The sequence below is a fragment of the Odocoileus virginianus genome, chromosome 3 (assembly GCF_023699985.2).
Source record: "Odocoileus virginianus isolate 20LAN1187 ecotype Illinois chromosome 3, Ovbor_1.2, whole genome shotgun sequence".
NCBI lineage: Eukaryota > Metazoa > Chordata > Mammalia > Artiodactyla > Cervidae > Odocoileus > Odocoileus virginianus.
Genome location: NC_069676.1, coordinates 70,348,107 through 70,361,973, shown reverse-complemented (window position 1 = coordinate 70,361,973; position 13,867 = coordinate 70,348,107). Strand labels below are relative to the sequence as shown.

At 40.9% G+C, this 13,867-nt stretch overlaps 1 long non-coding RNA gene across 1 annotated transcript in view; it reads left to right on the top strand.

The window, feature by feature from the left end:
* LOC139032456 (uncharacterized) overlaps positions 1-11,771 on the top strand; it is an 86,707-nt gene extending 74,936 nt beyond the window's left edge. The window contains exons 4-5 of the long non-coding RNA XR_011485007.1: positions 3,746-3,863; positions 10,413-11,771. This is a non-coding gene — a long non-coding RNA (uncharacterized lncRNA). The remainder of the gene's footprint in view (positions 1-3,745; positions 3,864-10,412) is intronic.
* Positions 11,772-13,867: the final 2,096 nt, after the last annotated feature.

Below are 13,867 nucleotides of genomic sequence, written 5' to 3'. Positions count from 1 at the left end.
CGCGAAGAGTCAGACACGACTGGGGGACTGAACAGCAACAAGCAATGGAGGGGGATTTAAAACACTAAACAGGAGCATCTGAGACACTCATCTTTCTTGTTTCAGTGATACAGACAAGAAGTGCTGGGTCCTCCAGGTATCAGGATCTGATATACCTTTATGGTCTTACATGGTACATTTTGGTCGCTCAGGAGTTCAGTAGCAACACAGTGAGAAATTGTGTGAGCCAGATGTTGGAAATGCATCTGGTGAACTCTTGAGCACCTTCAGTTTAAAAGAAATACCGTTTTTATGTCACATTCCTTGAATTTGCCAGATTCTTTTAACATCAGAATATGTGAATTTGTTCAAGGTGTAAAAATATTGAAATAAATTGAAACATATTATACTGCTATTTCTTACCCTTGTATATATGCAGATGGAGCATGGACGCTGTAAGAAACACCCAGTTAAAAAAAAGAGCTGTGTTATTTTCTGTTTTTAAAGCCTGAACACCTTGCTGGGATGGCGGTCCTGGTTTAGAAAGATCTAAAAAAGTTAGTTACAATATATTTAAATGATGTCAGTTACATATTGTATGATTCCAACTACATGACCTTCTAGGAAAGGAAAGACTACGGAGAAGAAAACTATGAAAACTATGGAAAAGATCATTGGTCTCCAGGGGTTAAAGGAGAGGGGGAGATAAATAGGCAAAGCACAAAGGATTTTTAGAGCAGTGAAACTTCTCTGTATGCTACTGTAATGATGGGTACATGTCAATATACATTTGTCCAAATCCATAGAATGTAAACACCGAGAGTGAACCCTAGGGTGAATGATGGACTTTGGGTGATTATCATGTGTCAGTACAAGTTCGTCAGTTGTAACAAAGGCACCACTCTGGTGGGGGATGTTGGTAGTGGGGAGGGTTATACATGTGTGGGGGCAGGAGGGATGTGGGAAATCTCTGTACCTTCCCCTGTATTTTTCAATGAACCTAGAACTGGTCTAAAAAATAATACTAATTAAAAAATTGTCATTTTAAGTATTGTCTCCAGGGTAACACATGTTGTCAGCTTCTGCCTGAGTGAGGTCTTCACTCCCAGCCTGGTCTGACTCTCAACGCTGCCTGTGAGCCAGGGCTCCTTGTGCTAAAGACTGAGAGCTTTCTTTCCCTTTACTGGATCTGTGCTCACAAACTTCATATTCTGCAATCAATTTGATCCACCTTAGAGCTGTATATATAGTCTGTCTACTTATTTATAGACACCTAATGAAGCCATTTAAAAATACTTTCTTTTGTGAAAAATTTTAGTCATTTACAAATATAGACAGAATCCCTATATACTTTATGAAAGTAAAAGGATCCCTGTGTACCCATCACCAGCTTCAACATTTACCAATTCATGACCAGTCATGTTTTCATCTAAACCTTGATCCATTTCCCATCCTCTCATATTAAAGAAATTCCCAGATATCATATTAATGAGGCTATTTTTGCTTTAATTTACATCAGTAGATGTTCATATGCTTGCTTTACATGCATACAGTATATAATATACATTGTGTTCCCAAATAGCATACCTTTCTATCTGTTATCACCACTGTGGGAATTGCAATACATTTAAATTTTTCGTTAATGTTTATTTACTTTTTAATGAGTAGTATGTGGCTCAAAATTCTAAAGATTTGAAAAGGTATTCATAAAAAGTTAAGACTTCCTCCTTCCTCCTCTTCTCCCTCTCTCTTCCCTCCAGCCATGGTAACTGGTTTATGCATTGTTCATAGATAGTCTATGTATGTATAAAAGTGTGTGTGTGTGTGTGTGTGTGTGTGTGTGTGACAGAGAGATAAGATATTTTATATACTATCTGCTTTTTTCATATAACAGTATGCCTTGCACATCTTTTCTTAACAAGATTTATAAAATGTGAGCTACCTAATTATTGTTAAAGGCTGCTTAGCATTTCATTTTGTGAGTCTACTGCAATTCATTTATGTGTGTGTGTGCTAAGTTACTTCAGTCATGTCCAGCTCTTTGTCACCCCATGGACTGTAGCCTGCCAGGCTCCTCTGTCCGTGGGATTCTTCAGGCAAGAATGCTGGAGTGGGTTGCCATGCTCTCCTCCAGGGGATCTTCCCATCCCGAGGATTGAACTCACATCTCTTATGTCTCCTGCCTTGGCAGGTGGGTTCTTTACCACTAGTGCCACCTGAGAAGGTCATCATTTATTTAACTCACTTCTATTGCTGCACATGTATTTTCAATCTTTTGTTGCTATATGATATATCTTGCATACATTCTAAGTCTGTAGTACAGTTTTTAAAATTAAATGCCTTGAGACCAATGTTCTGTGTACATTCTGACTTTCTCTTTCTACCAATTCTTTGTTCTAGTCTCTTTGCCATAACTTCCCACCTATAGCCTCCTCACCACATTTTTGGCATGTGGCTGAAAATCAAGGGCCATGCTTTGCTCTTAAGGCGGTGATGTAGTGATGATCAGGAGGCTTAACTTTCTGCAGCTCAGCTGAGTCAGCTAAGCTTGGCAGCACAGTGCATTGTAAGATAGCAGAGCTGGGTAGTCTAAATTCAACCCTTTTATTAATGGTAAACTGAGGCCTACGAAAGTTAATTATGTTTCCCAGTTCCTCAGATTCTTATCTTCTTACTCAAAGAGTCACAAAAAGACTGAAAAAAAAATCTGAATATATTTTGTAATAAAGTGAAAGTGGAAGTCGCTCAGTCATGTCTGACTCTTTGTGACCCTGTAGACTGTAGCCTGCCAGGCTCCTCTATCCATGGAATTTTCCAGGCAGGAATACTAAAGTGGATAGCCTAGCCCTTCTTCAGGGGTAAAGGAAGATGTAAACTTGTCTTTAGGGTATGGCTTCTATACTTAAGGAGTTAATGTGGAGAATGCTCAGCTGATATCACCGGGAGAAAAGGACACTGTAGTATGTGTAAACTGCCCTTATTCACATCACATATATAGCAAGACAGGGGTGATGAACTCCTCTTTTTTTTCACTGAGTTCCCCTTAGGGTTCTTATTCATTACATATTTTTCCCACTCTAAGCCTCTCCTTAGATGCTTTTGATACCTTATTTTACCTGAATGATGGTAACAGCAGCAATAGCAAGAATAGCAGCAATTCACACTTACACACTTACATGCTTTAAGCATGTTCATTTAATCTCGTGGTCATCCTAAGAGGCAGGTACTATTACAAGTGGAGAAACTTAGGGCAAAGAACAGAAATAGCCCACAGTTAGTCAGTTGCCAAGCTGAGATGTGGATTTGGTCAGGTTCCAGAATCTACATTCTTAAACCTGATGCTATACTTTCCTTTGTTTTTAAAAATTATTTATTTTTGTTTTTTTGTGTGTCTTTGTTTCTGTGAGCGGGCTTTCTCTGGTTGCAGTGAGTGGGGACTACTCTTCGTTGGGGTGCATAGGCTATTCATTGTGGTGTCTTCTCTTGTTGTGGAGCACAGGTTCTAGGCACATGGGATTCAGTAGATGTGGCTCTTGGGCTCTAGAGCATGGGCTCAGTATTGCGGTGTAAGGGCTTAGCTGCTCTGAGACTTGTGGGATCATCCCAGACCAGGGGTAGAACCTGTGTCCCCTACATCAGCAGGCGGATTCTTATCCACTGTACCTGAAGGGAAGTCCTGTACTTCCCTTTGAATAACAATGTTTGGGAGAAGGGGAATGCAAGTGACCTAGACTGGTTCACAGATGTTCAAATTCTTGCCCTACAGGTGGAGGCCAGGAGTGGATGGAGCTGGAGTTCTATGTGCTTGAGCTTGGTCTGGACGGGCCACTGCTGCTCTCGGACTACCAAGGATGCACCAAGAAAGATCATAAATAGGCATCCAGGTAGGGTGCTGTCGTCAGCTCAGGCACACTCTTCAGCCAGAGGATTAACCCAGGGAAGGTGGGCAGGTCTCAGGGCAACACCATGGTGGAAACCGGAGGCGTTGGGAGAGAGTAGACAGGTTCATCATGGAGGGAAATAGACTCCCCTCAAAGAGATCTCCTGAAATGCTGGAGCCCAACATCAGGGATTTTTAAAAAGAACCTGTAGCCTCCTTTGTGGGGGAAGAGATTTGATAGTGATGCTTCACTGACATGGATCTGTACAGTAATTACATGGGAAGCTGCTTAAACATTCAGTTTCCTGGGCTGCATGTCCTGAGATTCTGAGGCCGCAAGTCTGAAACTGGCCCCTGGAATCCTGTCTGCGGCAGCCACCTCAGAGACAAATTTTTCCCTTTCTCTTGCTCTCAAATGCCACTTTGTTAGATGCTGGAAAAGAATGATGTTAGGGAATTGCACAACGGAGACTAATTAGCGCTACAGAATAATAAGAAAAAATACTGCAGGGATGTGGGCAGGGGCTGCACTACCATCATACATGTCTGGTAGCTGAGTCCACACCAGAGAAATAGCTGGGGGAGGGATTCTTCACGTGGTGATATCTTTCATGCTTCCAAGAGTGTCCTGTTTTCTGTACCCAAGAAATCTGAAGATCAAGGGAACAAATTAAATTGAAAACTTGATTTATTCATATTTTCATCATTTAATTATACAATTAAATAGTTACAATCATTAGACACCTACTGTGTGCCACACACTGTTCTAGGATTTTGGAGGTCTACAAGTGAACAGAATGACTCAAGTCCTTAACTTATGGAGCTTACCCACTATCTTTTAATGAAAACCACAAAGCTGGTCTCAGGACCTATTGAAGTTCAGATTCTTTACATCTCAGCATAGAAAGAACTTTCTAATGAGACAAAAAGCCGTAGGGTAAGAAGCAAGTTTATTTTGAGAAATACACATCTCATAGACAGAATGTGGTCTGTCTCAAAAGGCGAGAACAGCCCTGGGAGAAACACACTCCACAGACAGTGTGTGGGCCATCTCAGAAGCCTAGAGGAATAGTTAGCTTTATGGGCTGGGTAGTTTCATGGGCTAACGAGTGGGAGGATTTTTCTAATTATTTTGGAGGAGAGACAGAAATTTCCAGGAATTAGGCCACTGCTCACTTTTTGACCTTTTATAGTTAGCCTCAGAGCTGTCCTGGCACCTGTGGGTGTCATTTAGCTAATGTTTTACAGTAAGCATACAATGAGGCTCAAGATCTACTGGAAGTTAAATCTTCCACCATCTTGGGCCTAATTGGTTCTAATCAGATTTTGTTGTATCCTCAAGGGCTTTGTCATTCTTTAGGGATTGTGCCCTGCCCCCTTCCCTCCTGTTTCAGGGTTATACTACCTGGCATAAACCTTGGCTCTGCCACTTACCTCTCACTCTATGCCTATTTCCTCATATATGACAAGTGGGTGATAGTGATGCCTCTCATAGAGTTGTAAGAGTTAAGTGAGGAAATGAATGCAAAACTTTTGCCATCTCCTGGCACATGTGCTAGTACATAGCATTGTTTTTACAAGGTTAGCCTTCTTTTTCAGTGTTTGGTTTATAGCTATTGGTGGTCAACCTTCTAGATCATCTTCATTTGCTCTCTACCTCAGTGGAGCTGCAGGTGAAGGAGAGCTTCGTGTGTTCCCAGTAATATTCACTCAGAAAGGAGCTCCTGTGAGCTTCAAACTTGGCTATTCGTTGCAACTGAAACTTATAAATTATGTAATCTGGTTTGTGCCCAGCCCAAAGTTTTGAATTATTCTAGTCAGTGTGGGAAAATGTTGGGGAAAAGGAAAAAGAAGTGATAATCACTCCCTGTGGTTTTTAAAAAGTATTCCTCATGAATATTCAAGACCTTCACCAGTACCAGTCACAGCAGAGAAAGGCTGGCCTAACATTTGCTCCCTCAAGTATAGTCTGTTTTTCTCCAGACAATTTTATGTAAAATATCTACATTGTAAAAAAGAAAATGAGAGTGAGATACTAGGAAGGGATAGATGGAGTCACTGTATGCTTTGATAATTCTGTCTGAGTAATTAAGAATACCCTCAAATGCTTCCAGATTTTACTGTGCTCTTTCTCAGGAAACTGCAGAATAATTCAGTCCTCAAAATCACCATTTTAAGGACAAACCTCCTTTCCAGGATGCACTTTTGCAAAGGAGAACAACTTAATGGCTAGAATATAATAAGTCCCCTACATAAGCGAAAGTTCTATTCTGAGAGCCCATTTGTATGTCCAGTTAGTTCATAGTCCAACAAAATTAGCTTAGGTACCCGCCTTACACAATTGGCTATATAGTACTGTACTGTAATAGGTTTTTAATAATTTTCACACAAATAGTATGCACATAAAAAAACAAAAATAAAGAAAACATTTTTAATCTTAGAGTACAGTACCTTGAAAAGCACAGTAGTACAGTATAACAGCTAGCATACAGAGGCTGGCATGCATGTTCATGTCTTTGAATGTTCAAAACTTGAAGATTGGTATGTAGGGGACTTACAGTAATTGAAAATGTTTACATATTCTCAATGTAAGGGAGGCTCTGGAAAATAAAAATAAATTGAATGAGGATCAAGCCTCCTATTTGGCTTTCAGGTTGGAACCTTGTTTCTTGGTCCGATCAAAACGTAGTCTAGGCCCTAAGGATTGCTTAAAAACTTTTCTTTTAAAACTCTCCTTAGATTCCATTTATCTCAAAAGAGAAGGACTAGGCTAATCTGCATTCAGCCCCAGAGCCTCTGCAGTGTGAGATTTGAAATTGACTTTCTCCCTGGAGGATGTTTCTTGGATGCAGGAGGGGAAGAAAAGTCAGCTAAGCCAAGGCATCTTTAAAGATCTTCTCTCGGAAGCAAGATACAAACTGTGCTCTTTAGACAATACATTGCCAGTGTTCTAAGCTGTGACCTTCCCTACTTCAAATGAATACCAATGAAAATCAATTCCTCTCTGAGTGAGAAACAGAATTTGCTGGGGCTAGATGAGAAGGGAATTTAGTATATCAAGGGAACAGTAGTCTTTGCAGGGGGTTTTGGATCTGCTAAGCAAGCTTTGGTGCTGGGGAAGATTGAAGGCAAAAGGGGAAGGGGCGGCAGAGGATGAGGTGGTTAGATAGCATCACCAACTCAATGGATGTGAATCAGGGGAAACTCCAGAAGACAGTGGACAGGGGATCTGGCATGCTGTAGTCCATGCGGTCACAAAGAGTCAGACATGGCTAAGCAACTGAACAACAGCAAAGCAATTTTTGCTTAAGGGGGAAAGAGCTGAATTCCTATACTTTAAAGAGAGTGGGATATTTATTTCAATCTTGGAATTCAATAACATTGAGGTTTTTGTCACAAGACGGACATTCTGAATAAAAATGTATGCCTTCCTCAACAAACAGAACACTCCAGTCTGATCATGTTTATCATGACTTGAGAACTCTGGTGTTGGGAAAAGCCTAAGTACTGGATTGGGCAAACCTGGATTCAAATCCTGCCTCTGTCACTGCTAAATAGCTCTGTGTTCTAACCTCTATAACCTCAGTTTCTTTATCTGTAAAATGGAGATAATACCTGCAGATGTGTTCTGATGATTAAATGTGATTGCTATGTAAGGCAGGGCTTCTCTGGTAGTTCAGCAGGTAAAGAATCTGCCGGAGATTCTTGCCAGAGAAATGCAGGAGACCCAGGTTCAATTCCTGGGCTGGGAAGATACTCTGGAGACGCCCTGGAGAAGGAATAGGCTACTCACTCCAGTATTATTGGGCTTTCCTGGTGGCTCAGACGGTAAAGAATCCACCTGCAATGTGGGTGACCTGGGTTTGATCCCTGGGTTGGAAAGATTCTCTGGAGGTGGGCATGGCAGCCCACTCCAGTATTCTTGCCTGGAGAGTCCCCATGGACAGAGGAACTTGGCAGGCTACAGTCCATGGGGTTGCAGAGAGTTGGACATGACTGAGCATGATGAAGCACAGCACGGCCACATGTAAGGCAGTGAGTGCAGTGCTGGCCCGCATTGGGTACCCAACGCATGGCTGCATCTCTTTTCTCCCTGTCCTTTCTCTGCTCTCTCTCTCTCTATCCCTTTCTGTCTCTCTCACATACATGCACACATACTGTGAAATTCCTCTGTGAATTGCTGTCTCCTCCCTTGCTTTTTCTGTTTCTCATTTGCTCATTCTGTAAGGCTCAGCTCCCATTGCCTTCTTATTGTTCCTCTTTCTACATAGATGTCTCCTTTTTCCTTTTTGTAGTGTTCATAGTTTCATCCATGACCCTCAGGAGTTTATCATTTGATGAATATGGCAAAACCAGAATTTTAAAATATTCCACAACACCCCAGCTTTGAAGGTCACAGTAAGTCTACAATAAATTTTACTGATTGATATTATTATTATTTTTCACTTCAGTACAAAGTCCCTGGATTTCTTCTTTTTTCTAAGTTGACCTGGGGACATCATTATGGCGCAGTGGTAAAGAATCCTTGCTTCCCTGGTAGCTCAGCGGTAAAGAACCCACCTGCCAATGCAGGAGACATGGATTCAGTCCCTGGGTCGGGAAGATCTCCTGGAGGAGGAGATGGCAACCGACTTCAGTTTTCTTACTTGGAGAATTCCATGGACAGAGGAGCCTGGTGGGCTACAGTCCATGGGTTGCAAAGAGTCAGACACAACTGAGTGACTTGAGAGCACACATACGTACAATTTACACGTATTAATTCAGTTCTTCAGAAGCATTCACGAGACAGGAATTGTTATCCTCATTTTGCCAAAGAGCAAACAGAGAGTCAGAGATTTTCAATAACTTGTCCAAATTATATGCCAGGGGTGGATTGTTAGGATTTGATTTCAGGTCTTTCTGATTCTGTTTCTTTTTTCTTTTTTGCTGTGCTGGGTCTCCATTGTGATGCTCAGGCTTCTGTAGCTGTAGCTTGCAGGCTTAGTTGCAACATGTGGGATCTTAATTCCTCAACCAAGGATCGAACCCAGGCCCTCTGCATGGGGGCATGAAGTTTTATCAACTGGGCCACCAGGGAAGTCCCAGGTCTTTCTGATTCTAAAGCTTAAACTCTGCCATATTATACGATTTTTCCAGTAAGTTTGTGATAAAAATGTATCTAGGGTTCTCAGTCATGACTTCTGAGCATGTTTTCTGTGAATATTTTTCATTACTAAATTAGTTCATCCCTTACTGCCCTGAACGTGCCCAGTCTCGTCTGATCTAGGGAGCTAAGCAGGGTCAGGCCTGGTTAGTACTTGAATAAATTGCCTGGAAATACCACATGCTGTAGGCTTTTGGGACTTCCCAGGTAGCGTAGTGGTAAAGAATCGACCTGCCAATGCAGGAGATGCAGAAGATGTGGGTTTGATCCCTGGGTCAGGAGGATCCCCTGGAGGAGAAAATGACAACCAACTCCAGTATTCTTGCCTGGAAAATTCCATGACAGAGGAGCCTGGTGGGCTACAGTCCACGGGGTCTCAGAGTCGGACACGACTGAAGCAACTTAGCATGTGCATAAACTTGCCACATCCCCAGCCTCTCCTTGGCAGCCCTTTCATAATGATTCTGAGTCCCTGTGAGCAGTGGAAGGGACTCAGATTTCTCTTGTTCAGAGACTTCAGGTGAGACTCAGTCTCCTGTCCATATCCATCTTCTCACTGTGAACATCATTAGACAGCTAGAAACTTTTTAGAGAGGCAAGAGAAAGCATTATAGATAGAGTAAATCTTTTTAAACAGCTCTGCTCATGGGGTACATATGTGGCTGTGGCATCTGCAAAAAGAACCAAACAGAACACCCATATGCAAATAATTTTCTTCTTTTTAAAAAAGTCTTTATTGAATTTTTACAATATTGCTTCTGTTTTATGTTTTGTTTTTTTTGGCCCTAAAGCATTTGGCTTCTTAGTTCCCTGACCAGGGAATCGAACCCTGCACTGGAAGGCAGTCTTAACCACTGGTGGACCACCAAGGAAGTCCCTAATTTGCTTCTTAAAAATATTTTCCTCTGCTATAAAACTTTAATAAATAGCTTGGGAAATGATACACATAATCCTAATGGCAACTTTTCCCCTTAAAATCAGTGAAAAGAACAGTGCTATTGTGAATAAATTCATTTTCCCTGCACAAATGACAAGTATTTTCTATACTACAATGCTTTCCAATTATGTTGGGTAGCTTCATGTTGAATAACAACACAAGCTCCCAAATTGAGTCCTTGTGGCCGGTATCAAAGCTCAATAATTTTGGTAATAGATCTTTTTCATGCTTAAATGGATATGTAAACATCATATGAGAGGTTTGGGAGGACAGATATAACACGTTTTTCCTTAAACCCTATAATTTCTGCATTGGACAATGATCAGTGATTTCCCATTATCTTTCTAACTTTCCTATTTATTTATATTAAAAAAGGCCTTAGTATTAAAATTGTGTTTTCTGTTTTGGAGAATAACAAACTCAGTAGGTTGGGCAAAATATTTAAGTGCTTACTGTTGTTTCCTTTGCTGTAGATTGCCATAAATCACTGTGAAATGTTTAGAGAAGATAATTCCAAATCCCCAGCCTTTTTTGCTGCATTTCTTAGAGGGCTCAAGAAACATATATTTTTGGAAAGAAGAAAGGAGACACACAGAAGAGAAACATGTGGGCAAAGCACTGTATGGAACTTCGCTGATGGCTCAGTGGGTAAAGAACCTGCCTGCCAGTGCAGGAGATGCAAGAGACATGTTGAATACTTGGGGTGGGAAGATCCCCCGGAGAAAGAAAATGGCAACCCCATCCAGGATTCTTGCCTGGGGGATCTCATGGACAGAAGAGCCTGGAGGGCTATATAGTCCATGGAGTAGCAGAGTTGGCCACAACTGAGCACATGGCACAAGGCACTATATGGTCAAGTTTCATCCTTGAATGCAGTCAGTTGTATATACTTAAAGTGGAGTCCCAAGGTTTGCTGCAAGTTAAGTGTTGGGATCAATTTTATTTCATGTCTTTTTCAATTTAGTTCCTAATTTTGATGTTATCTTTTAGTTGACTGGAGTGTCTCCTCGAATTGGATTTCTGTTTGTGTGTTTTTTAGAGATTTTTTGCACCTGAGAATGTCTTTATACATTTAAAACAAGTGATCTGGATACTAAATTACTAAGTGACTGAATTTCCCATCACAATGAAATTTAGTGTTAAATCTTAGGCCAACCTAGCTTTTATTTATTATAGGTGGTGTGTTTCTTCTTGCTTGAATACTTTTAGGATGTTTTCTTTATACTTGTAAACTGAAATATTTGTTGTGGCGTGCCTGGATCTGAGTGTCTCTCTATTGATTGCTTTGAACATGGTGAATGCATTCATACTGCATACTCAGGCCATATTTATTTTTCCAGAGAGGGAAATTTTTCTCTGATTATTAATATTCAAACATCAGAAATCTTCCCCTGTGTGTTTTTTTTAAATAGATACTGAGTTTACCCAGAAAAGATAGTAAGCTTGTTCTTAGTGACCCAAGGAAATTTAATTAACTTTACCATGAGATAATATGATGGTTGAAAAAATGCTTTAAAACTGTGTATAGATTACAGAAATACTTTTTCCTGAACAGGGTGGAAGAAACTGGTTGTTTAGAAGGAGAGTTTTTTGGTGCGTTTTTTTGTTCCATATTTTTCCAGAGTCATATTCTTTTTGACATGCATGGTAGACACACCTAAGGGTGTTTTCCTCTTAATTTTGGAATCCAACATAAACCTCCTGTTCCAGAACACCCAAGTGATATGCCTCTAATGCTAGAAGGAAATCTAGGTCCGGGGTGGTAAGAGGACTATATATGTGCGGATGGAAGGGTTGGTAAATAAGCTGGAAGAATCATCATAGAATCATGACAACAGCGTAATATGAGCTTTTCGCTTTTATATCAAGCTTATAGTACTATGGCAATATACATTAAGAATTACTTTTGTCCCAATTCTGTGTTTTGTTGCTTGGGAATATGTATAATTCTTAGCTTGATTCTCTCTTCCATTATTTTCTCTCTCATGAAACTCGTCTTTTTGTCCTTTACTTAATCAGGAACATTTAACAGCAATGTAAGGCAATATACAGTAAAATGTAAAATTGAGAGAAGTGGAAAAGGAGACGTGAGAATAAACTCAAAATATCACTTGAGGCTTTTGCAAAGGGTAACATGTGATCTAGCTTTTTAAGTATATGTAGGATTGAACAGACCTAAAAGGTGTGCATGCATGCTACATCACTTCAGCCGTGTCCAACTCTGTGACGCTATGAACCATAACCTGCAGGCTCCTCTGTCCGTGGGATTCTCCAGTCATGAACACTGCAGTGGGTTGCCATGCCCTCCTCCAAGGGATCTTCCCGACCCAGGGATTGAACCCGCATCTCTTACATCTCTTGCACTGGCGTGTGAGTTCCTTACCACTAGTGTGACCTGTGAAGCCCACCTAAAGGGTGATATTTAGGTAAATGTGATGAGAAAAACAGCTGGTTATGAAGTGGTTTCACCTATTTCAGTAATTTTTAGGTGACGATATTTTGTGCGTGGCTTTATTTATAGGCTGAAATCCACACAGTGGGTTTTATCTTCACAGTTCTTTAAGCAAGAGTGTTGTTGTCACAGACATGACTGGCAGCAGGCTAACACTTCTTAAGTGTGAATCAGAAAAAAAGAGAGGGAATATGAGCTGCTGGTGTTGGCAGTGGGGGCAGTGGGAGGCCTCAGATTTGTCAATGTTCAGAGGCAGCTTGAGGTCTGTGAGTCAGGAAATGGAGGTCGAAATGGGAAAACCTGCAGTATTAGGGGTCCAGATTAAGATCCAAGAGCAATACTGCTCAATAAAGTGGAAAGAAGGCTTAGAAACTTGGTGGTCAGCATTATCAATAGTAGACCACAGCAATGGACTTGCTCCAAGATGTCTGATAGGATCAAGATCAATGCACTGGAAGTATAATTCAGGAAGCCCCTCCAATCGGCCCCTTATTTTGGGCCAAGGCTTCTGCTTCACTGGAGAAGGTCTTCCTTGGATCCTTTTTTGCTCCCAAATGAAACAGAAATTGCAGGACACTAAGAGACTGAGACTGGTCAGAAGATTTCATTCTCTATTTTATTCCTGTCTAAAGTTGGGATTCTTTAATTTTCTGAGAAGTCTTTGCTGCTGAACTGATGTACCTTCAAGAGAATGGACATGAACAAGTAAATGGAGATAGATTTCTGGCAATGCTACTGATTTTATGAAATTGGAGAGAGAGAAAGAAAGAGAGGTGGGGGAGTGAATCTCTCCTTTATTGTTTCCCTTATGGCAGAAATTATGGACCTTTGGTGACAACCACTCATGACATTTGTTTTAAGTATTTGGATCACTGTTGTTTTATAAAATCTTGAAATACAAAGACACACAATTTCTAAAAAAAACACTGAATTAGCCAACCTGGAAAAGCTGAAACTAAAGCCTGCAGTGAATGAAGCCAATGAGAGAAAAGGAAAATTATATCCTAGCATCTAGAAAGGCGTAGGAATCGGAGATGCCAGATAGTTTCTAAAAGTAAGAATGGCAAGAAGTGAAAGATCGGGATTCATTAAACTGTTGCGTCATGAGATAATTTCTCTTAGCTCTCTTACCTAGAAGCTGCTCCTTGTCCACCCTGGTAGAAAGTGGGAAGTTCCCATTGGCGAGGTTTGTACAGCTGGGGATCACAGTGAGATACTAAATGTCTGCAGCTTGAATGGTGAGATCCCCTGTCTCTATTCTGAAATGTTTCAGAATACTGACAGCTAGGCTTATACCCCCAACAGGAGGAACCCACGGATGCTGACAGTTGGGTGCTCCTCAACCAAATGGCCCACTCTCTACCCCACCATCTGATTGTGACTTGAAAGCCACGTGGATGCATTAGTTTGCTAAAATTAAGAAAACATTAAGTAAAAAAAGAATAACTCACAGCCTGTTAAACCATCTGCTTCTCA